Source organism: Mobula hypostoma, chromosome 8 (assembly GCF_963921235.1).
Source record: "Mobula hypostoma chromosome 8, sMobHyp1.1, whole genome shotgun sequence".
Lineage (NCBI taxonomy): Eukaryota > Metazoa > Chordata > Chondrichthyes > Myliobatiformes > Myliobatidae > Mobula > Mobula hypostoma.
The window spans coordinates 80,908,893-80,933,202 of NC_086104.1; the positions used below are offsets into that span (position 1 = coordinate 80,908,893).

The window sequence follows — 24,310 nt, forward strand, 5'->3', positions numbered from 1 at the left end:
CTGCATCATGTTCAGCACGAATATGGTGTGACAAAGGGCCTGTTCCTGTGCAGTACCGATCTATGTTCTATCATGCAGTAACATTATACCTATTTACATATTCTGCAGACATAGACAACAAAAGCAATTGAATTTCACATTGGGTCGTCAGCTTGTATGAACTTGGACCATTTACTTAGAAACTGGATACAGTTTTAATCATTATTGATTTGCAGAGTACACATACTAATATAAATATAATTAATGCTTATGTTTAATCCGATTATGTTTCAGTTAATAGAAGGCTATGCAACTAAAACAAATAGGCACAGTGTTGAGAGAGCAGTGAGAGAGGGTGTAAACCCTTCTTCAGAGATGAAACCTAAAGGTATGCAAGCACTGAAGGCTAGAATTGAAGAGAACAAGAACAAGAGCAAAGAAAGAATGGAGGTGGCAACATTCAGGGACAGACAGAGCAACAGCTACATCAAGAAAGTCGAGTGGATACATGTTCTGAAAACTCATCAATTGAATAGGCTGGAGAGAAGGATAGTAAGAAAGTTAAAGAATGTGCAATTAGGTGAGATAAAGGAACACACAAACATAGAAATAGAGGGAAAAGAATAAAAAATAATTAATAATCTTACAAGAAATATTAAAATTATTTCAGATGGTGACAAGAAGGCGTACAGGAGTGAGATTTATCAGCTAGTTGAGTGTTGTCGCAGCAACAAACTTGCACTCAACGTCACTAAGACCAAAGAACTGATGCTGGACTCCAGAAAGTGTAGGACGAGGGAACACATACTAGTCCTCATAGAGGGATCGGGTGTGGAAAGAGTGAGCATTTTCAAGTTGCTGTGTGTTAACATCTCTGAGGTTCTATCCTGGGCCCAACATATTGATGCAGTTACAAAGAAAACATGACAGCGGCAATATTTCATTAGGAGTTTGAGGAGAATTGGTATGTCACCAGAGACTCTTGCAAATTTATATAGAAGTACTGTGAAGAGCAGTCTTAATGCCTGCATCACTGTCTGGTGGGGTGGGGGGGTGGGTGTGGTGATGCTCGTGCCACTGTACAGGACCAAGATAAGCTGCAGAAAGTTACAAATTCAGTCATCTCCATCATGGGCACTAGCTTCACCGCCATCCAGGACACCTTCAAGGGTGATGCCTCAAAAACACGGCATCCATCATTAAGAATCCCCATCACCTAGGACACAACCTCTTCTCATTGTAACCATCAAGAAGGAGGTACAGAAGTCTGAAGGCACACACTCAATGATTCAGGAACAGCTTCTTCCCCTCTGTCATCAGATTTCTGAATGATCATTGAACCCATGAACACTACCTCATGACTTTTTTTAGCTCTCTTATTGCACGACTAATTTAATTTAACTTTTTTTTATTATATATATACACTTCTTACTGTAATTTACAGTTTTTTATTATGTATTGCAATGTACTGCTGCCGGCAACAACAAATTTCATGACTATGCCAGCAATATTAAACCGGATTCTAATTCTGAATCTGATTCTGAAACGCTAGCAAAAAGCAAAAGGGTCAGTATCTGTTGACCTCCTGTTGCCTATCATGCATAAAATAAAGGCTTATAAATATAACACAGTGGATGGTATGTCTGCAGGTATTACATATTTGAAGTGTGCCAACCATCAAATTATTAAAGACTTAAATTTGGACATCCAAGACCTGTAGAATTTGAGACCCAGTAACCTATAAAGCCTTTGTACAACCATCCAATACAATAGAAACTTTGGTTGCACTAATAGTCTTTCAAAGAACATCATTATTAGCCCATGCAGAGCTTGTTGGGCTTACTATTACAAGTAGTGAACCACAACATAATATGCGTACATTTTTAAAGCTCTTAAGTACAACAAGCAGTCCATATAAGCTGGGCCAGTTATAAATTGCTTAGCAGGTGTCTTTCTATTTGCCTTGTATAGTTCTATTTGTCTGTGTCCTTCAGTATTCTTCCTTCTGCCTGGCATATCTCAACTTAACCTTGGATTGCGTCCCTCAGCACCAAGTCTTGGCATACGCAGGTCTGTAGCATTTGATGGTGGACAACTTCTTGCACTGGAAGAACCAGCAGGCTTTGGGCGAATCATCTTTCACTGAGCTGATGATCTTTCAGTAATATTTGGTGGTTATCTCAGCACCAACAGTGTAGAAAGTGTTGAGCAGCCACTCAGGATGAAACTTGACAAATATTCCTTTACAGACCTTCTTGGAAAATACAGTGAACACTTCCACTTGTCTTTGCAGCCATTAGTACTCCACTTTGGTTTGTTCCATGTTTCCTTATTTAACTTTGCTCTAGGGTCTAAATGCTGAGACCACTGGCGGCCAGGAGAACTGGCAACAAGTTTCCATTTTCTTCCTTAGTGAGACCTTGGTGAAGACAAGGTGCCTCCGGAGAAACAGGAGGGAACAGAAGTGGTACAATTCGGCATCATTTATTGATATTTAGCAAATCCAGCTGATATTCACCGATACAAACTGTAACATTCAGCGAGGAAAGAACACTGTGTGCCAAAAAAAATTCAAGAACTTTGGTGATATCTCAGTTTTAATAAGAAGTTATAAAGAATGGCCTTCATGCTATGTTCAGTAATGAAATGGTTTGTACTTAGATGTTCCAATTCACAGACCAAAGGCTCAGTCAGAAGTGATTCAATGAAAAGATAGAAACATGAAAGAACTGTGCCACCTACTTTAATAAAAAATTGCTTAGTCACACATAATTACACGGTAATTATTGGCCCCAGTATAATGTGGTTAAGTGTGAGGTATGTGTAACTAGTTTGGTTTTAAAATAATTTCTCTGTCGAAAAGCTCTTCAAATTCCATTTTTTTTGAAAGGGAAAGATTGGCTACAACCCAAACAAAAAGCCTCCTGGGTATAAGTGCTATAATTTGGATGAGTGTATGAGGGTCAAGGTCTTCAGCCTAGCTTTGAGCTTTGCTAGACCTTATTCAAAACATCTGTGTGTGTAGAGAACAAAACACAATAGGAATAAAATCACAAGGCAGTGATGGAGTAGCGCAAAAAAAAAATGAGCTGTATTATTGGTAATTATAGAAAGAATGTGACAGTTGTCAGTGAGGAGGGAAAAGAAGTCGAAGGAAATGGATGTAATATTCCACCCATTAGTGGGAGAACAGGTGCAAGGCGGTAAAATAAAACCCAGGTGCAGAAAACTGAACTTTAATCCTGCTGTTGGCACAAGTATTTTTTTAAACAATGATCCACTAGCTTCGTGCACACTGAGAATAACTTGAAAGCAGCCATTGAGAGCCACAATCTCGGCCAAATGCCAGTTCTGTGCTTCCTCTTTAAAGAAGTGCCTCCACTCAATGATACCTAAAGAAAACGTGAGAAACCGTCTCCACTCAACAGGGCAAAAACATTTTATTAGCAGTAAATTGGCCTGCAGATTTAATTTCACCTAAATCTTTTTGCTTCTAATTTTGCAGCTCTTGATGCCTCTTACCTCAGCTCAGCCAACTTCAAATATGATATTGGCCCGAAACGTCGACTGTACTTTTTTTCCACAGATGCTGCCTGGCCTGCGAGTTCCTCCAGCATTTTGTGTGTGGTGTTCGGATTTACAGCATCTGCAGATTTTCTATTGTTTGTGATTCAAAATATGATATCTTGTAATGGTGTCTTTTTTCCAACACAGTGTTTCCCTCTAGTATTCCCTCAGATATGATCCTAGCAGGTGGATGTTGTCTTGCTTTTCAGGCTGGGGAGCCAACACAGCTCAAAGGTTCAAAGATTCAAAGGTCCAATTTAATGTCAGAGAAATGTATACAATATACATCCTGAAATGCTTTTTCTTTGCAACCATCCACAAAAACAGAGGAGTGCCCCAAAGAATGAATGACAGTTAAAACATAGAAACCATAGAAACCATAGAAAAACTACAGCACAGAAACAGGCCTTTTGGCCCTTCTTGGCTGTGCCGAAAAACGTAAGAACCTCAAAGTCCTCCCCAGCTCCCCTCCCTTCCACGCATAAGCGGCAGTGAGCAATGATCCCTCCTCCTCCCACGAGCAAAAAAAAAGCATCAGCACCCACCACCAAGCACTCAAGCGTGAACAAAGCAATAGCAAAGACACAGACTTGCAGTTACCCCAAAGACTTCGTGTTTCACCCGTTTTCCCAGCGAGTGGGGAGACATAACAAACAACTCGTTGGTTTACGATGTTAAAAGTCCATTACGTCGCTTTCTCCGAGCTCTGTTCCCAAAGATCTCAAAGATCCCGGGTCTTTGGGCACACAGCAGAAGATTTTCCGACTCCTCTGACGGTATCCTGCTGCGACACTGACCCTCGATCGGCCCGTCTCCAGGACCCTGAGATCTTAGTCTTCCAAATCGGAGCAGGACTCTCGGGCCGAACCCTTGGCGTCCGAACATTCCCGCAAAGGACCAAATCCAGGTCAGGGTCATCAAAAGAATCCTGAAAGGGAAAAATAAAGATATTAAAGATGGAAATAGAGCTGTTTCTGAAGATGCAAACAAAGGAGTCGCCTTTTAGCACCATCTTGAATTCGCCTCTCCCTTTATGCTGAACCACAGAAGCTGCCTGACCTTTATGCTGAACCACAGAAGCTGCCTGACCTTTATGCTGAACCCTTTATGCACCTCAGTGATCTTCAGATAAGGAATTCATGACCATGATTGACAGTACGCACTCAGTCTGACATTATGACCTACCAGCCCTTTGACGTTTATCCACTACCCTTCACATGTTCTCTGATGTTTAAGCACAGTAGTTTTGTATTAGCCTCAGAACTGCTTGTGCACTGGTGCAATGTGGGACAATTATAACTTTACACTTCAGTTTTAATTGTCTATGTAGCTTACCAAGTAATGCCCAAGAATTCAGTTAGATTAAGCAAAGCTACCTGTAATTTTACCTATTACTTGTATACATTTTCCAGGATTATTTGGAAGAGAATTTCAGAATCAGAATCAGGTTTATTATCATCAGGATGTGATGTGAAATTTGTTAACTTAGCAGCAGCAGTTCAATGCAATACATAATCTAGCAGTGGGGAAAAAATAATAAATAAAATAATAAATAAATAAATAAATGCACAAATAAATCAATTATGTATATTGAATAGATTACAAAAATGTGCAAAAACAGAAATACTGTATTTTTTTTTTAAATGTGAGGTAGTGTCCAAAGGTACAATGTCCATTTAGAAATCAGATGGCAGAGGGGAAGAAGCTGTTCCTGAATTGCCGAGTGTGTGCCTTCAGGCTTCTATATCTCCTACCTGATGGTAACAGTGAGAAAAGGGCATGCCCTGGGTGCTGGTGGTCCTTAATAATGGACGTTGCTTTTCTGAGACACTGCTCCCTAAAGATGTCCTGTGTACTTTGTAGGCTAGTACCCAAGATGGAGCTGACTAGATTTACAACCTTCTGCAGCTTCTTTCGGTCCTGTGCAGTAGCCCCTCCGTACCAGACAGTGATGCAGCCTGTCAGAATGCTCTCCACGGTACAACTATAGAAGTTTTTGAGTGTATTTGTTGACATACCAAATCCCTTCAAGCTCCTAGTAAAGTATAGCCACTGTCTTGCCTTCTTTATGACTACTTTGATATGTTGGGACCAGATTAGATCCTCAGAGATCTTGACATCCGGGAACTTGAAGCTGCTCACTCTCTCCACTTCTGATCCCTTTATGAGGATTGGTATGTGTTCCTTCGTCTTACACATCTGAAGTCCACAATCAGCTCTTTCGTCTTACTGACGTTGAGTGCCAGGTTGTTGCTGTGGCACCACTCCACTAGTTGGCATATCTCACTCCTGTACACCCTCTCTCATCACAACCTGAGATTCTACCAACAACGGTTGTATTGTCAGAAAATTTATAGATGGTATTTGAGCCATGCCTGGCTACATAGTCATGAGTGTGTAAAGAGTAGAGCAGGTAAAATTGGCAATATTCCAGCTAGGGATCCTCTTGGAAAGAACGATCACAGCATGACTGAATTTCTCATACAAATGGAGGATGCAAAAATCTGTTCTAAAACCAGTGTATTATGCCTAAACAAGGGAGACTACAACAGGATAAGGGAGGAATTGGATAGGGTAGACTGGGAACACAGGCTATATGGTGAGACTGTTGAGGAACTGTGGAAGACTTTCAAAGAGATTTTTCATGGTGCTCAACAAAAGTATATTCCAGTTGAAAGCAAGGACAGTAAGGGTGGGGGGAGACCGCCATGGATAATTAAGGAAATAAAGGAAGGCATCAAACTAAAAGCTTGTGCATATAAAGTTGCCAAAAATAGTGGGAAACTGGAAGATTGGGAAAACTTTAAAAATCAACAAAGAAGCACTAAGCAAGCAATAAAGAAAGGGAAGATAGATTATGAAAATAAGCTAGCACAAAATAAACAGATTGTAAAAGTTTTTATAATTATATAAAGTGGAAAAAGGTGGCTAAAGTGAATGGAGACCCCTTGGAGGACCAGAAGGGGAAATTGATATTGGGTAATGAGGAAATGGCCGAGGCTTTGAATGACTATTTTAGAAACATAGAAAACCTACAGCATAAATCAGGCCCTTTGGCTCACAATGCTGTGCCGAACATATCCTTACCTTAGAAATTACCTAGCATTACCCATAGCCCTCTATTTTTCTGAGCTCCATGTACCTGTCCAGGAGTCTCTTAAAAGACCCTATCGTATCCACCTCCACCACCATCGCGGCAGCCCATTCCATGCACTCACCACTCTCTGCATAAGAAAATTACCCTGACATCTCCTCTGTACCTACTTCCAAGCACCTTAAACTGTGCCTTCTTGTGCTAGCTATTTCAGCCCTGGGAAAAAGCCTCTGACTATCCACAAGATCAATACCTCTCATCATCTTATACACCCCTATCAGGTCACCTCTCATCCTCATTTTGTGGCGATCTTTATGGTGGAGGACATATCTAACATGCTGAAAAATGATATGGATGCAATGGGAGGTGAGGACTTCGATACAATAGCTATCACTAAAGAGTTAGTGCTAAGCAAACTTGTGGGCCTGAAGATAGACAAGTCCCCTGGTCCTAATGGAATGCATCCCAGGGTACTGAAAGAAATGGCAGAAGTTATAGTTGAGGTTTTGGTGATAATTTACCAAAATTCTCTGGATTCTGGGCAGGTCCCAGCGGATTGGAAGACCGTGAATGTCATGCTACTGTTCAAAATAGAATGTAGGCAAAAGGCAGGTAACTGTAGGCCAGTTAATTTAACATCTGTAGTTGGAAAAATACTTGAAGCTATCATTAAAGAAGAAATAGTGAAGCATCTGAAAAGAAATAGATCCATCATGCAGATGCAGCATGGATTTAGCAAAGGCAGGTCCTGTTTGACAAACTTACTGGAGTTCTTTGAGGATATAACAATCGCAGTGGATAGAGAGGAACAGATGAATATTATTTACTTGGATTTTCAGAAGGCATTCGAAAAGGATGAAAGATTTATTCATAAGATAAGGATGCATAGAGTTGGGGGTGATGTATTAGCATGGATAGAATATTGGTTAACCAATAGAAAACAGAGAGTTGGGATACATGGGTGTTTCTCTGATTGGCAATCAGTGTTGAGCAGTGTGCCATAGGAGTCGGTGTTGGGCCCTCAACTGTTCATGATATACATTAGTAATCTGGAAGAGTGCACCTAAGTTTGCTGATGACACTAAATTGAGCGGAAAAGCAAATTGTTCAGAGTATATGTAGAGCCTGCAGAGAGATATAGATAGGCTAAGTGAGTGGGTAATGGTCTGGCAGATGGAATATAATGTTGGTAAATGAGAGGTGATCTACTTTGGAAGGAAAAATAGAAGATCAGATTATTATTTAAAAGGTAAAAGATTGTAGCTTGCTGCTTTGCAGAAGGACTTGGGAGTGCTTGTGCATGAATCGTAAAAGGTTGGTTTGCAGGTGCAGCAGGCTATCAAGGAAGCAAATGGAATGTTGACCTTCATTGCTAGAGCAGGAGGGTTATGCTCAACTGTACTGGGTACAGGTGAGGCCACATCTGGAGTATTGCATGCAGTTCTGGTCTCCTTGCTTGAGGAAGGATATACTGGCTTTGGAGCCGGTGCAGAAGATGTACACCAGGTTGATTCCAGAGATAAGGGGGTCAGACTATGAAGAGAGATTGAATCGCCTGGGACTGTACTCGCTGGAATTCAGAAGGATGAGAGGAGTTCTTATAAAAACATATAAAATTATGAAAGGAATAAATAAGATAGAGGCAGGAAAGTTGTTTCCGCTGATAGTTAAGACTTGAACTAGGGGACATGGCCTCAAGATTTGGGGGAGTAAATTTAGAATGGAGATGAGGAGGAACTACTTTTCCCAAAGAGCGGTGAATCTGTGGAATTCTCTGCCCAATAAAGCAGTAGAGGCTACCTCAGTAAATATATTTAAGACAAGATTGGATAGATTTTTGCAAAATAGGGGAATTAAGACTTAAGGGGAAAAGGCAGGTCAGTGGAGATAAGTCTATAGTCAGATCTTATTGAATGGCAGGGCAAGTTCGATGGGTCAGATAGCCGACTCTTGTTCCTATTTCTTATGTTCTTATGTATCATATTTGGGAATGTATACCCTACCTTGTAGTGCTGCAGAAAATATAACAAAAGTAAGGCATTTTGTCAGCAGTGCTTGGCAGAGCCCCATGAATACTGGTGCACGTGGAGATTAATACAGACATTAACCCCACCCCCTCCACCAAGTAGTATGGTCAAGCAAAGCAATGGACATAACCTGTAATTGCTAATGAAAAAGGAAAGGAGGTTGGAATTTATGAGGGCATAGGGTAAAGGCTAGAGCATGAATGATTAACAGTTCAAGTCTGCCACCCTTGGGGTTTGGCTTTTCATTTTGAGGCCTCCAGGATGCCATCTTGATTCAATGGTGTAACTCTGACCTCTGAAGTATTGAATCTTGGGTTTAAATCCCAATTCTCAGATTGAATTTTAACTCTTTAAACTTGTATTGGAGGAACACTATTCTGCTGGAATACCTTTGTGCATCATATCAAGTCCCACTTGTCCTACCAAGTGGATATAAAACTTGAAGAGAAGCGAGCAATATCTCCTCAGGCCATAGAGTCATAACACATGGAAACTGTCCCTATGGTCAAAGATTTTATGCTGACCATCAAGCCCCCGATAGTGCTAATCTCATTTTATTCTACCCTCACTCCCATCAACTCAACAACACCACTGCAACCAAGTACACAGTAGAAGTGATTTACAGTGGCCAATTAACCCATCAATCTTCACGTCTTTGGGATGTGGGAGGAAACTAGGAAAGATCGAAACTCTCACAGGGAGAACATGCAAAGTTTGCACAGATAGCACTCATTGTTAGAATTGGCCTTGGGTGCCGGCAGCTGTGAAGCATTACCTTAACTAGTGATACTTTTCTGCCATTTTTCTGACTTTTGCCATCTATTTCATTGTTCCTAGCAAAACATTACTGAGCATAAATTGACCACGTTTCCTTCGCTTGAAGACACGGAATCAGCATGAACTCAATGAGCCAAAGAGCCTGCTTACATGTTGTACTGCTCTATGGCCTGAGGAGCATTTGATTGTTCTTTTTTCTTGCAAGCTGTTTCATATCCACCTGATAGGACAAACAGGGCTTGCTGTGATGCCAGAAATATTCCAGTGGAGGAGTGTTCCCTCAATGTGCTTTTAAAGAGTTAAAGTTCAGTTTTCTTGTGCAGCACTGTTTTTGTGAAAAATACTTCAGAAATGAGAGCTGCTTCTTCCTCACATTATGATAAGCGATGTAATCTAATGTCACACAGACGTCTGGGTGCTTGTGTTCATATACAGGAAATTATCACCTGCCTCTTGGAAATAAGTGATAATCCCAAGCACACTAGTTAGCAGAGCAAAGCAGTTGGTCAATTGAGCGAAAGAAGCACATGGCCACTTAGGGCAAGCAGAGCTGAAGAAAATATAACTGTATATAATTGATATATGGAACAGAGCAATGAAAATAAATTGAGCCTTTTTTTTTGTATTTTATCAAATCCCAAGTATGGTAACGTAGTGCTTAGTGCAACACTTCACAGCACTAGTGATCACTGATTGCGGTTCAATTCCTGCAGCCGCCTGAAAAGAGTTTGTACGTTCTCCCCATGACTGCATGGGTTTCCACCAAATACTCCAGTTCCTTCCCACCTTCCGAAACATGTGGGTTAGGGCTAGTAAATTGCATGCTGTGTCATCACATGTTAAATTGGAACCAGAAGTTTAGCGACGGTGTTGGTCTTTGACATTAACAACGCATTTCACTGTATTTCAATGTTCCGATGTGCATGTGACAAATAAAGCTCGTCTTACCTTAACATTTCTTTTCACCCATTATTATAATACTGATGATTTGGCTATGAAGTCAGACCAAGCTGTTGGATCAGAGCAGAAGGGTTAGCCTATTTCAACTGTTCAATACTAGTTGAAAGTAATTGAATCTCGCGAATTTGAAAATATTCAGGCTTAGAAAGCAAATGACAGGAGTTTAAGGGAGTTAACCATTTTGTCCATGACTCTCAATTCCTGATGTACTTGAACAAGTCCTACAGTGCTGAGGGAGCTTCCTCCTCTGCAAACTTCATCATTGAGAAACACACAAGAGAAGATGGATGAGTCAGGGTTCAGGTTCTGGGCTGGGGTTGCACAGATGTTTTCCCTATGTGATTTTGGATGTTTTTTGGTTTCCTTCCATATTTGAAGTGTCCCACCCATCAAATTAGTAAAGGCTTAAATTTGGACATCGAGGACCTATAGAATTTGAGACCCAGTAACCCATGGGCAGCTTTGAGGCAGTGCACCAAGATTCATTTGTGTCCTTTGTACAATGATCCAATGGTTTTGGAACTTTGGTTGCACTAATAGTCTTTCAAAGGCCATCGTTATTTGCCTGTGCAAGGAAGTATATTTTTAAAATGCATACAATATTACTAAATGAGTGCTTTATCCCATAGAATTTGCCTTTTCCTCCAATGATTTTTGTTATCCTTAAAAATTAATCCTCTCTATAAGGGAACATAGAATACCATTTTCATGTATATTCTTTTGCAGAATCCTCTCATCAGATTACCTTATAAGTTTTGTTCCCGGCAACATCCTTGCAAATTTTCTCTGCACTCTTTCAATCTTACCTACAACTTTCTTGTAGATCATTCATTATGTGCTGTGTCATATGACGTCAGTGATCATGATCTTGACCACAATTGTTCTTGCCAAATTTTTCTATAGAGGTGGTTTGCCATTGCCTTCTTCTGGGCAGTGTCTTTACAAGATGGGAGAGCCCTGCCATTATCAATACACTTCAGTCTGGCATCAGTGGTCACACAATCAAAATTTGTGATAGGCACCAGTTTCTCATATGACCATTAACCACGTGCATGATGGCTTCACATGACTGCTGATCGGGAGTGGGGGTGGGGTGGGGAGAACTAAGCAGGTACTACATCTGCCCAAGGGTGACCTGCAGGCTAGTGGAGGGAAAGAGCACTTTACACCTTCTTTTCTTAGCGATGTATCTCTATCCCGCCATGCATTTTCTGTGGGTAGGTGACCAAAACTGCACAGAAATATTTTAAAATAGGTCTCATGAACATCTTATACAACTTCAACAGAACATCCCAACTCTTGTACTGAATACTTTGACTTATGAAGGCCATTTTCCCTGCTGGTCCAGATCCCACAGTAAGCTTTGACAGTCTTCCTTGCCGTCCGCTATACCCCCAGTCATCTGCAAATCTGCTGATCTAGTTTACCACATTATCATCCGGATCATTGATATAGGTGACAAACACCAACAGATCCAGCTCATATTGTTGCTGTTTCATTTTTTCTAGATATTTCTGGAACTCTCTGTTCAATAACACAATATATATACAGTGCCTCCAAAAGGTATTCACCATCTTGGAAGTTTTCATGTTTTATTGTTTTATTACATTGAATCACAATGGGTTTAATTTGGCTTTTTTGGACACTGATTATCAGAAAAAGACTCTTTCGTGAAAACAGGTCTTTACAAAGTGATTTTACACATGGGAGGGAGGGGAATCGGGGGGAACTTAGGGGTTCTAACATTTAACTGTCATTCATTTGGGGCACTCCTCTGTTTTCGTGGATGGTTGCGAAGAAAAAGCATTTCAGGATGTATATTGTATACATTTCTCTGACATTAAACGTACCTCTGAAACCTTTGAATTAATTACAAATATAAAACACAAAATAAGTGATTGCATAAGTATTCACCTCCCTTCAAGTCAGTATTTAGAAGATGCACCATTGGCAGCAATTACGGCTTTGAGTCTGTGTGGATAGGTCTCTATCAGCTTTGCACAGCTAGACTGCAATTTTTCCCCATTCTTCTTTACAAACTGCTCAAGCTCTGTCAGACTGCATGGGAATCGTGAGGAAACAGCTCTTTTCAAGTCCAGCCACAAATTCTCAATTGGATTGAGGTCTGGACTCTGACCTGGCAACTCCAGGACATTAACTTTGCTATTTTTAAGCCATTCCTGAGTAGCTTTGGCTTTATGCTTTGGCTTATGGTAGTTGTCTTGCTGGAAAACAAATCTCCCAAGTTGCAGTTCTCTCGCAGACTGAAACTGGTTTTCCTCCAGGATTTCCCTGTATTTTGCTGCATTAATTTTACCATCTACCTTCACAAGCCTTCCAGGGCCTGCTGCAGTGAAACATTCCCACAGCATGATGCAGCCACCATCATGTTTCACAGTAGGGATTGTGAATTTTTAACGATGTGCAGTGTTTGGCTTACATCAAACATAGCGTTTAATCTGATGGCCAAAAAGCTCAATTCTGGTTTCATCAGACTATAGAACCTTCTTCCAGTTGACTTCAGAATCTCTTACATGCTTCCCGTCAAACTTTAGCTGAGATTTCATGCGAGTTTTTTTTCAACAGTGGCTTTCCCTTTGCCCCTCTCCTATAAAGCTGTGACTGGTGAAGCATCTGGACAGCAGTTGCTGTATGCACAGTCTCTCTCATCTCAGCCACTGAAGCCTGTAACTCCTGCACAGTTGTCATAAGTTTCTGGGTGGCCTCCCTCACAATTCCCCTTTTTGCACGGTCACTCAGGTTTTGAGGACAGCCTGCTCTAGGCAGATTTACAGCTGTGCCATATTCTTTCCATTTCCTGATGACTGACTTAACTGTATTCAGTGACTTGGAGATTTTCTTGTATCCATCTCCTGGTGTGCTTTTCAATAACCTTTATGCAGATTTGCTTGGAATGTTCTTTTGTCTTCATGGTGTAGTTTTTGCAAGGATACTGACTCACCAGCAGTTGGACCTTCCAGATACAGGTGTAGTTTTACTACAGTCAATTGAAACACTTTGACTGCACACAGGTCTCCAAAAACAGATCTTCATTTAACTAATTATGGGACTTCCAAAGCCAATTGGCTGCACCAGTGATGATTTGGTGTGTCATATTAAAGGGGGTGAATACTTGTGCAATCAATTATTTTGTGTTTTATATTTGTAATTAATTTAGATCACTTTGTAAAGATCTGTATTCTCTTTGACATGGAAGTTTTTTTCTGTTGATCAGTGTTAAAAAAAGCCAAATTAAATCCACTGTGATTCAATGTTGTAAATATATATACAGTATATAAATTAAAGTGACAGAGTCCTCTCCAAGGCTGAAATGACAGTGATGTTTCAGAATACATATCACGTTATGGTACTATCCATGAGTCAGCATCACAACATGTTTGCAAAGAAGTGGGGGAGGGACTGGTTGAGTGCACCCAACTTCTGTCCTTACAGTAGGCAGTTTAGTCCTGGTGCATCATAAACACAAGAGAATTTGCAGATGCTGGAAATCCAGAGCAATACACACAAAATGCTGGAGGAAGTCAGGCAGCATCTAGCAGATGCTCATGAAGAGTCCCAGCCTGAAACATCGGCTGTTTAACCTTCTCTGGAGATGCTATCTGAGCTGCTGTGTTCCTAGTTAGTCCTAGTACAGGTGGATCAGAGCCTTCTTCAGTTCTCAATGCAGCATGAAGTAGGCACCTTATTGATGGTGTCCTGGGCTCACACCAGCCAGACTTACAGACTTTGTGTGTTTCGTGTTGTATCATTGTGGCTGGAGGATTTCTAAAGAACCATCTGGCATTACAATTAGTCATCTTTGCCTTTGTGATGTCACTAAAATTTACTTTGGGAACAGAAGCCTTTGCCATCACCACATTGGGTAAAGTAAAATAGTCAGAATCTGAAGCAGTAACTAAGGTGATTAGTTTAGATGCTTTTGAGGATAAATACACAAGAGGAATTGAACGATATGTCAATGGGATGCTATGATGCTACGATAGACGTTACATAGATTCTGCAGCATAGAAAGAAGCCCCTTAGTTCATTTGATCCATGCTACTGTTCAACACAATTCTTTCCTAACCTACTCATCTCATCAACATATCTTTCTATTCCTTCCTGTAAATTGTTCACCTCAGTTGCTCTTTGTGGGACTGAATTCCAAACTTTAACTTCTCTGGGTATAGATGCTCATTTGAATTTGCTTTCATGTTTGGAGACACAGGAGACTGCAGATACTGTAAGCTGGAACAAGAATAAACAGACTACAAGAGGAACTGTGTGGGCCAGGCAGCACCTATGGTGGAAAATGGACAGTCAACATTTCAGGTTCTAAAATATCGGCTGTCCTTTTCCCTATGCAGATGCTGCCTGACCCATTAAGTTCCTCCAGCGTTTTTTTCTTTGCTCCTTTAAGGTTTATTTGGGGCAGATCGTACTTCCTGATATTTGGAAACAACACCAAGTAAACTCAACTAAATCCTTTCACCTTCTTAATGACTCATATCAGTTCGCCTCTGCATTCTAAAACAAATTCAGGGTGTTATTAGTAACCTGCACCTCTTTCTCGTGTCACTGGGATATTCTTCTTGACAATTGCACACTCTAGGGATGGTTTGGTGGTCTCTTCAGCATTTGTACTGATGACGTGGTTCACTGGCTGCTTAATCAGCAGTGAAGTATCGAGACAGCATGCTTTGCTGCCAGGTTCTCACTAGCACTGAAAAAATTGCATTTTTAGGAAGCTCACTTATGGGACCCTGTGATTTTAATGAGTGGCAGAAATTGGGAATTCTTTGGGTGGGTTTTAATTTGGTGTGGGTTTCCGGTGTCAATCTCTCTTTTGGAACCAAAGCAGCAAACAATGATACGGTCAGGCCTCACTTAAATGGCACTAAACCATCTCATGCCAAGAATGATGTAACGAGTGGCTACTTGTCGGAGAGTAGGTAGAAAGAATTCTCACTTAAAGGAGTGGTGGTCTCGATCATGGGGTACGTATGTGACCTACTCCTCCTGGTCTGTGAAGTTTCAAATTTTTCTCCCAGGGCATCTTAAAGTCTGTAAGCCTGTTTTTCCTTAGCAGCTGTGGCCTCCCTTGTCAATTCCTGGTGGAAAATTCCACACTGATCCTATTGATGTATAACTTGCTTATTTTGAAGAGGCTGATTTTTCCAGGTGGGATGTTACCAAATATGTTTAAAAACAGTTAATTTCCATCTGTAGAAGTTGCCTGACTGGCTGAAGTTCTCCAGTATTTTGTGTGTGTTGCTCAAGATTTCCAGCATCTGCAGACCTCTTGTGTCAAATACGTCTTCCCCTTTTGTCTCAAGGTCCCTCGTCTATCACACTTGACAGAGATTCACAACGAAATGCCAGTTCTTTGATTTGAATATTGACACTGCACAACACAGAGTAGTTGTCCATATCAGTGACATCTCATTAGATTCATTGTCCACTCCCTTCATCACTGTTGTAGAAGCTTCAATCTCCATGTAGTACAGCAACCCATTAAACCTACTTCAACAACCTTCTCAAGCTCCCAAGCCAATGGAGTACTTAGATATGAATCTACTTTTATAAGAGAGAACATTGTCAAGCGTTCCAACGAGCTCTCACAAATAACAGTTTGTTAATAATAAAATAATCTAATTCTTTGATGATGACTTACTGAAGTGTGCTCTGCACACTTGTCTGTAATACATGTGCCCAAGTTATATTCAATACGAGCAGTCATACAAGTTGTACTATAGTGTGTGCTTTGTTTCACAATCAAAATTGGTAGCTCTTTCATGATGGAAACATTTGCTAGGCAGCCAAATTATACAGCAAGTTGGAGCCATAGATTATAGCCCAACACAGCAAAGAAACAGGCCCATTGACCCAACTGCTCCATGCTGACCAAAATGTCCCATCCATGCTAGTCTCATTTGCCAGCATTTATCTCATAATCTTCTAAACATTTCCAATCATATACCTGTCCAATTGTCTTTTAAATGTTGTAATGGTATCTACCTCAACCACTTGCACAAACAGCTCATTCCACATACTGTAGATACCACCATTTGTACAGAAAAGATGCAGCTCTCGTTGTTATAACTTGCACTTCCCACCTTGAATCTATGGTCTCTTGTTCTTGATTCCCCAACCCTGGGAAAAACACTGATTGCATTCACCCTATCTAGGCCCTCATGATTTTATATAACTCTAAATGATCACCTCTCTGTTGTCTATGCTCTAAGGTATAAATTCCTACCCTGTTCAACCTTCCCCTATAACTTAATCCCTTAAGTCCCGGCACTATCCCTGTAAATTTTTCTCTGCACTCTTTCCAATTCAACTTTTTGGCATCTTTTTTATAGCAGGGGGGCCAAAGCTGAACACAATACTGCAAGAATGGTCTCACCAACATCTCGTACAACTGCACCATGAACTCAGAACTTTTATACTTTATATCCTGCCCTCTGACTCCACTCCCAGTGAACCAGTTACTTAACTCCAAGGTCTCTCTGTCTTACAATATTTCCCAGGGTACTGAATTCACTGTGAAAGGCCTACCTGGATTCTAACAAACATCCGCAATCCCCTTGCATACTTGTTCTTCTAATTGCCATTGACTATTTGGTGACCTATAGTACAACCCCAAAAATGTGATAATCCTGTGCTTATCTCTCACCACCTATAAAACCTCACTGGATGATCTTTTAGTAACTTAATCTCTGACTACTGCTGTGACAACACCTTAATAAAAATGCAACTCCTCCCTCATTCTTTCTTCTTCCTCTTTCCTACCGAAAGCACCTGAGCTCTGGAACATTAAACTATCAGCCCTGTTTTTCCCTTAGTCACGTTTCCATAATGCCAACAATATCCCAGTCTCAGTCCGACCATTTATTGAATTGAATTGAATTGATTTTATTACTTACATCCTTCATATACATAGGGAGTAAAAATCTTTACGTTATGTCTTCAACTAAATGTGCAATGTGCAATTTATAGTAATCTATAATAAATAGTATGCACAACAATATAACATAGAAATACAGTTGTGTCAGCTTGAATTAAACAGTCTGATGGCCTGGTGGAAGAAGCTGTCCCGGAGCCTGGTGGTCCTGGCTTTAATGCTGCGGTACCATTTCCCAGATGGTAGCAGCTGGAACAGTTTGTGGTTGGGGTGACTCGGATCCTCAATGATCCTTCGGGCCCTTTTTAAACACCTGTCTTTGTAAATGTCCTGAATAGTGGGAAGTTCACACCTACAGATGCGCTGGGCTGTCCGCACCACTCTCTGCAGAGTCCTGTGATTGAGGGAAGTACAGTTCCCATACCAGGCAGTGATGCAGCCAGTCAGGATGTTCTCAATTGTGCCCCTGTAGAAAGTTCTTAGGATTTGGGGGCCCATACCAAACTTCTTCAACAGTCTGAGGTGAAAGAGGTGCTGTTGATTTGCCAGACATCAATTGAACCAGTTTATGAAGAGGCAAAGAAATTCTGACTATCCTAATGATTCAGTCATTGCACGATTTGGTGTTGAGAATTTTAAGTCACCGTTGGGCTATTTTCTGCTGGACTTTGTGTCAGTTGGCTTGATCCACTCCCCTGTGCCAAACTGATCCATCTATGACATTCAGTGTTGTCCAATACTCTTTTAATATCATCAACCAAAGACAAATTTCTTTTTCAAAGTATCTTGGCAGCACCAGTGAGAAATATCCACATTTGTACATGTACATGATGTTTTTGGGACTTCTGGAGCAGTGCCATATATGCTGGGTGCTTTTTAAAAAATTATTGGCTAAAGCTGCTTTAATCTTCTCATGACGGAGAGGCGCCCTAGGTATTGACATGTCAATTCTTGCATACTTCACTCTACCTTGTGTTTCAGAAGTGAAACTCTGGGTGTGGATCTGAACAACAATCATGTTGAGCTCTGGCTTGGCTCATAGCAAGCAGTCAACAGACAGTTTTTATTGCCTGCTGTGGGGCCATTAAAGGGTAGGGAGTCAATCCTCATTGAGTTTTCAGAGTGATAGAAAGCTGCAGCATGGAAACGGGTGCTTCATCCCACCACTGACCATCAACCCATCTACTTGCATTAATCATACATTCATCAATGTTTTACTCTCATCAAATCCCACCACGTTGTACCACTCACCTACCTGTACACACAAGGGGAAATATACAGAGGTCCCCTACCAGCCCACATATTTAGGAATTTGGGGGGAAAACCAGAACACTGAGAAGGAACTTGTGTGGTTAGAGGGAGAACGTGTGAACTCCATACATCACGAGTGAACCTGGGTCTCTGGCACTGCGAGACAGCAACTTTAGTGGCTAAGCCCTTGAGCTTATTCATTTAAATAATTCTTTATGGGTTATATGTATAAACAGAGGCCCCATGTGCCACCTAGGCACTAAGGGTTTAGACGACAACGATGACGATATGTATAAACACATGAATTGCATACGTCATCATTGTGTTACGTGGGTGCCTCGCTTAAAAGTAAACCTGAAGCTAGACTCTCATTTTCGGACTCCCGTGTTTTCCTTTGAATTATAAACTTACAAAGCATAACACCTTTATTCCTTGTGACAGCTGCTTCTGGTCAAATTTGCCCTCCAACGGATTGGTACCATTTCACCAAAGTCAACGGACATCGAGGAGAAAGCACTCCATCGGTCATACCTTGCACCAGGGTTGATGCAGGTTAATCAGCCTCATCCCAGGATGTAATTGCAGGAAATTCTCAGGACAGCATCCTAGGCCCAATGATCTTAAGACTCAGCTTTTACATCAATGATCTTCTTTATATAAGAAAGTTAGAAAAGGCAATATTCATTGGTGATTGCACATTGTACAGTTAATAAGAACATAAGAAATGTGAGCAGGAGATGAACTTGCTCCACTATGCAATAAGATCTTGGCTGATCTGACCATGGACTCATCTCCACCTACCTGCCTTTTCCCCATAACCCTTAATTCCCCTACTATGCAAGAGTTCCACTTTCATCTTCACAACAAATGAAACAATTGTGCCTGCCTTCAGGGAGACCTCAACAACTTAGAAAGGAATGTTCACACTACAAATGTATGAACCAATGACTTTAGTTGATCGAAATGCTGGAACTCCCTACTCAGCCTCATTCAGAAAATATTTTGCCCAGAAGGACCACAAAGATTCAAGAAGCTACAAGTCTTCAAAGGCAGTAGGGGTGGACAAATATCCAGAACCAGTAAACAAACAAATAAATAAATACCGGCCAGATTGTAGCCTTGGAGAGAGAAACAGAGTTAAAATTTCAGTTGGTGACTTTTCATCAGGCAGTGACCTAACTTGACACACTCAGCACTTGATCATCAACACAATTGTCATCCATTGTCAATTCCAGCAATAGACTGAGGCCAGCTTCTCTATTGGCTCTAGCTTCAGCTTTAGAACATGGAATCCATAACCTGGAACAGTACAGCATCGCAACACAATCATGTGCCAAACAAATTCTCTGCGTATTCATGTGCCTATCTAAGAGCCTCTTAAAAGCTGTCAGAGTTTTAGATAGGGAGAAAGGTTCCTGCAGGATGCTTTTGAAGGAGTAGACAGTGTGCTCCTCATTTATACATATCTTTATTTCCATTATCTTCTTTGACTCACTATGAACAATTTTACATTATTGAGTAAGGCCAATGTATCAGCAATATCAGGTTCAGCAAGGATTCAGAAGATGCAATCCTATTGGAAGATTTGGACAGTGACATTTTTCCTCTGTTATAATGTAGATACACAAAAATGCTTGATTAGCTGGGTACAATTACTTTATTTATTTCTTATTTTATTTATAGGTTAAGGACAGCAACTGGGCCTTCTGGCTCAATGAGTCTTTGCCACCCGATTACACCGATGTGACTGATTAACCTGCTAACCTGTATGTCTTTGGAATGTGAGAAGAAACCAGAGCACGTGGTGAAAACCAACACAGTCACGGGGTGAATGTACAAACTTCTCACAGACTGCAGTGGAAATGACCCTGGTCATAAGCGCTGTAATAGTGTCATGCTAACCGTGATGCTATTGTACTGCCTCCTTTTACCATATAGTTTGCTTGTGGATCATAAATCTTGCAAGTTGGCAAGAATGCACTACACATTGGACTGAACTGGATGAATTGCAAAACTACAATGTCTCTCGGCTACTGTAACTCAGAAGTTCCATTTATTACAAGTGGGAAACAGTACGGGTCAACCCCAGGTAATAAGCGAGTTCTATTTTTACAGACAGCCATGAGTTAATTTTGTTTGCAAGCCGAAAAAGAAACAATTGCTTAATATGGTAACTGTACAGCTATAGTGTTGTAATGGATGGCATTAAAAGTACATAAGACTGATAAGAAATAACAAATACTAAAGTGGAGAGAGAGGGGAAACTAGTTCTGTAGTTCATAGGAACAAATATTTGTACTTACGTCGGACTTTTGAATTTAATAATATTATGGGAGCTTGTTTGTATGTTGGGTGTCCATAAATCACATGTTTATAACCTGGGGGTGGCCTACATGCTAAAAAATAAACTATCTGCATCTTCTGTAGCACAGTAACAATCTCAGTTTCCTTTAGAGGTGTATTAACCAAAACAATTGAACAAATACAGTAAAATTTATAGTAAATACTCAACTTTTATCAAGGAGGTCAATTTTAAGGAGTGTTCTGAAGATTCTTCTTCAGAGAGATGGTCAAGCATTCATGAACTGGATACAAAGAAGAAACATCATTTATTTTTAAATCAAAAACAACAGAGTCATAGGCAAAGTGGAACTGTTGTTCACGCTATCTCGCTTTACCTGCAGGTATGTACGAAAATTATAAACGAAAAGGTACTGGCATTTCAAATATAAAGTTGGTGAGTCACGCATTATTTGAAAAATATTCAAAAATTGTTCCCTTATGACTAATCTGAGTGGTTACACAACAATGACATAGTCTAGTCTCCAGGCAAAATATGGTAAAGGACTTTGACATATTTCCACTATCACATTAAGATTATTAATCAATAATAAAAAAAGTTAATAAATCATTTAGATCATGCTCAATAGAGCACATGAAAAACTAATTAACTGTATTATCTACTGTCAAGTAGGTGATAGCAATTTTCAAAGTAATTAGAAATGATTTACAAGGAACTTGTTTACTGTCAAGCGGCACATTTTTTGGTTGAACTTGGAGGTTCTGATCATAAAGGGAAAGGTTTCACAGAGGCATCTGTTGTTATTCTACAAATGCAAGCACGGCTGGGCTATTTTAGGATGCTGGTAAGCACTCTAGTTGTATTTGGTCCTTTCCCACATGCATACATTCTCTAGTTGAGGTATCAGAATAAGCAAGCCTACCTTTGAGCTAGTAGGTGTGGGCTCAAGCTCATTGGAGACTTGAGTGTGAACATCAAGGATGAAACAGCAGTACAGTAGTGAAGGAGTGCAAGTAAGACAACGAATCAAAGAAATTCTGGACACATACTGGAAATGACGCTTTGTAGCCAACATATTAAACTGATGTTATGTTTGTTCTCTCTGCTGAACGCAAAATAACTCTTGCTGTTAACTTGGAGAAGAACAAGGAGGATGTCTCCAGTATTCTGACCAATAACTATCCTTTAATCAACATCACTAAAAGTGTTTTCCTGCTCATTTTCTTTTTTGATTTTTTTTTATTGTTAGAATATTGGCGGGAGGAGAAGATGGCGGTGCGACCCAGCGCGCGCAGCTCTCTGGTGAAGTGATATCGTATTTGTAAGTAGGATGCTGTGCACAATTCTGATTTGATGGAGATAGACGTGAGAAGGCACAGAGGAACATCTAGATAAATTTCTGAAATACCCGGTTCGCTGCCGCTGCTACTGTGCGATTGAGAATCTCCGGAGGGAAGGCCCCAAAATCCCCAGCTTTGCCTGCTGCTGGCGACCGAGGCTGGGGTCGAAGCATTCGGCAGAGATGGTGCTCGGTACTTGGTGTCAGAGGGCTGATCGGAGCTTGAAGTTTTCGGATGACTCAGAGTCGGACTGTGGTCGGGCATGGCAGGGAGAGTTTTCTCCCGTCTGCATGAGATGTGGGACTTTGAACATTTTTACTGTGCCATGGCCTGTTCTTCATCAAGTTATGGTATTGTTGCACTGTTGTAACTATATGTTATAATTATGTGGTTTTTGTTAGTTTTTCAGTCTTGGTCTGTCCTGTGTTTCTGTAATATCACACCGGAGGAATATTGTATCATTTCTTAATGCATGCATTACTAAATGACAATAAAAGAGGACTGCGTATCCTCATAATCTAATCTAATCTAATATACTATGCAGAAAATGGTTGCTGTATTTCCTGCTTTACACTAAAAGCGCTTAATATCAATCTTGTGAAGGATCCTAAAAAAATGCAAGTCTTCTTCTTGGGAGTCACTGGATAGCAATGAGAAGCAAGATCCCATTCTGATTATTTTTTCTTACCCTCCCTAGCCTAGAGGTTCTGAGTACAATTGTGGCTGGTTAATTACTATCCTGCCTGAGATGTGATAGTTCAATTCAGACTGTGGATTAAAGTTGCTCTGAGTGATTTAACACCATGGCGCATGATGCACTCACACACCAAATTGATTGAGCAAGCTTAACTTGCTTTGCAGAAATAGAGTCAAAGAGTAATCATTTCAGGAGCTATCTCTGCTTCTTCTCTTATGGTGGCAGCCATCAATTGTGCAGCCTGTAGGATTGGAGGGTTTCAGAGAAACTCTGAGAGGCTTAGCCCCTTACAGTAAGTGTTGAAGAAAGTTACATTTTGCAATGATAAGAAGGAAAACAAAAATAGAAGTGTACTGTATCAATGGGAACTGATGCCTTTTTGCAAGAACTGATTTTTTTTTTTTGAGGAACTAATTTAAGGGAGTGATCAAATTTATCCACTCGGACGAGTAGGGAGTAGAAGTATGCAATTGTTCTAAATTTACTTTGACGCTTGAGACTCCAGAACCCCTTGTGCTGCCAGCATTTTCTCAGATGTGCCCCCGCTTGGAATACTGGATTGCAGAAACCACCCCTTTAATTACAGTGTGGAGACTATCTTGTTGCATCCCACAATTTACAGTAATCTAAAATTAGAGGTGGGATGCATCACAAATCTCTTCTCTGGCAATAATCATCAACATGGCCAGAGAACTTAGGCACAGGGTGATTTATAGTTATCGTGCTGGTTGGACCTCTGATTGTATAATTGTTAGCATCTGGGAAATGGTGTAACTGAAAGCACCAACCATGGTGATAAACCTGCCAGCAGAAATCAATCCAGATGGATTATTACACAAACCCATAGGATGAACCTACAACAAAGCTGCTTCTTTGAATAGCATCCCATCACCACAGTCACGCACTCTACCACAGATTCACTGCGGCTACTATGAATCCCATCTACAAAGTGCACTGCAGTACATAACCCAGGCTGCTCTGACAGCACCTCCCAAAACCATGACCTCTACCGCCAAGTAGCACAAAGAATTGTATGAGAACACAAAAGAGTCCTTTTCTGTTGATCAGTGTCAAAAAAAGATAAATTAAATCCACTGGGATTCAATGTTGTAAAACAATAAAACATGAAAACTTTCAAGGGGGGGTGAATAACGGGAGGAGAGGAGAAGCAGCGCGTCGCGCGTGCGCAGCCCTCCGGTGAAAATGATATCGTATTTGTTAAATAGGGGCCATGGACAATTTCTGATTTGATGGAGATGGACGTGAAAGCACAGAGGAACATCTGGAAAAATTTCTGAAACGCCTGTTCGCTGCTGTCATTACTGCTCGGTCTGGAATCTTTCGGAGGGTAGACCTCAAAGTCCCCAGCTTTGCCTACTGTTCGCGACCAAGATGGAGGTTGAATCGCT

At 40.8% G+C, this 24,310-nt stretch overlaps 1 long non-coding RNA gene across 2 annotated transcripts in view; it reads right to left on the reverse strand.

Annotated features, from left to right (window-relative positions):
- Positions 1-320: 320 nt before the first annotated feature.
- The window catches only part of LOC134350671 (uncharacterized), a 42,461-nt gene continuing 18,471 nt past the window's right edge, over positions 321-24,310 (reverse strand). For both annotated transcript variants that reach the window (XR_010018959.1, XR_010018960.1), the window contains exons 2-4: positions 21,075-21,147; positions 10,393-10,454; positions 321-4,474 (exon numbers count right to left, since the gene is read on the reverse strand). This is a non-coding gene — a long non-coding RNA (uncharacterized LOC134350671). The remainder of the gene's footprint in view (positions 4,475-10,392; positions 10,455-21,074; positions 21,148-24,310) is intronic.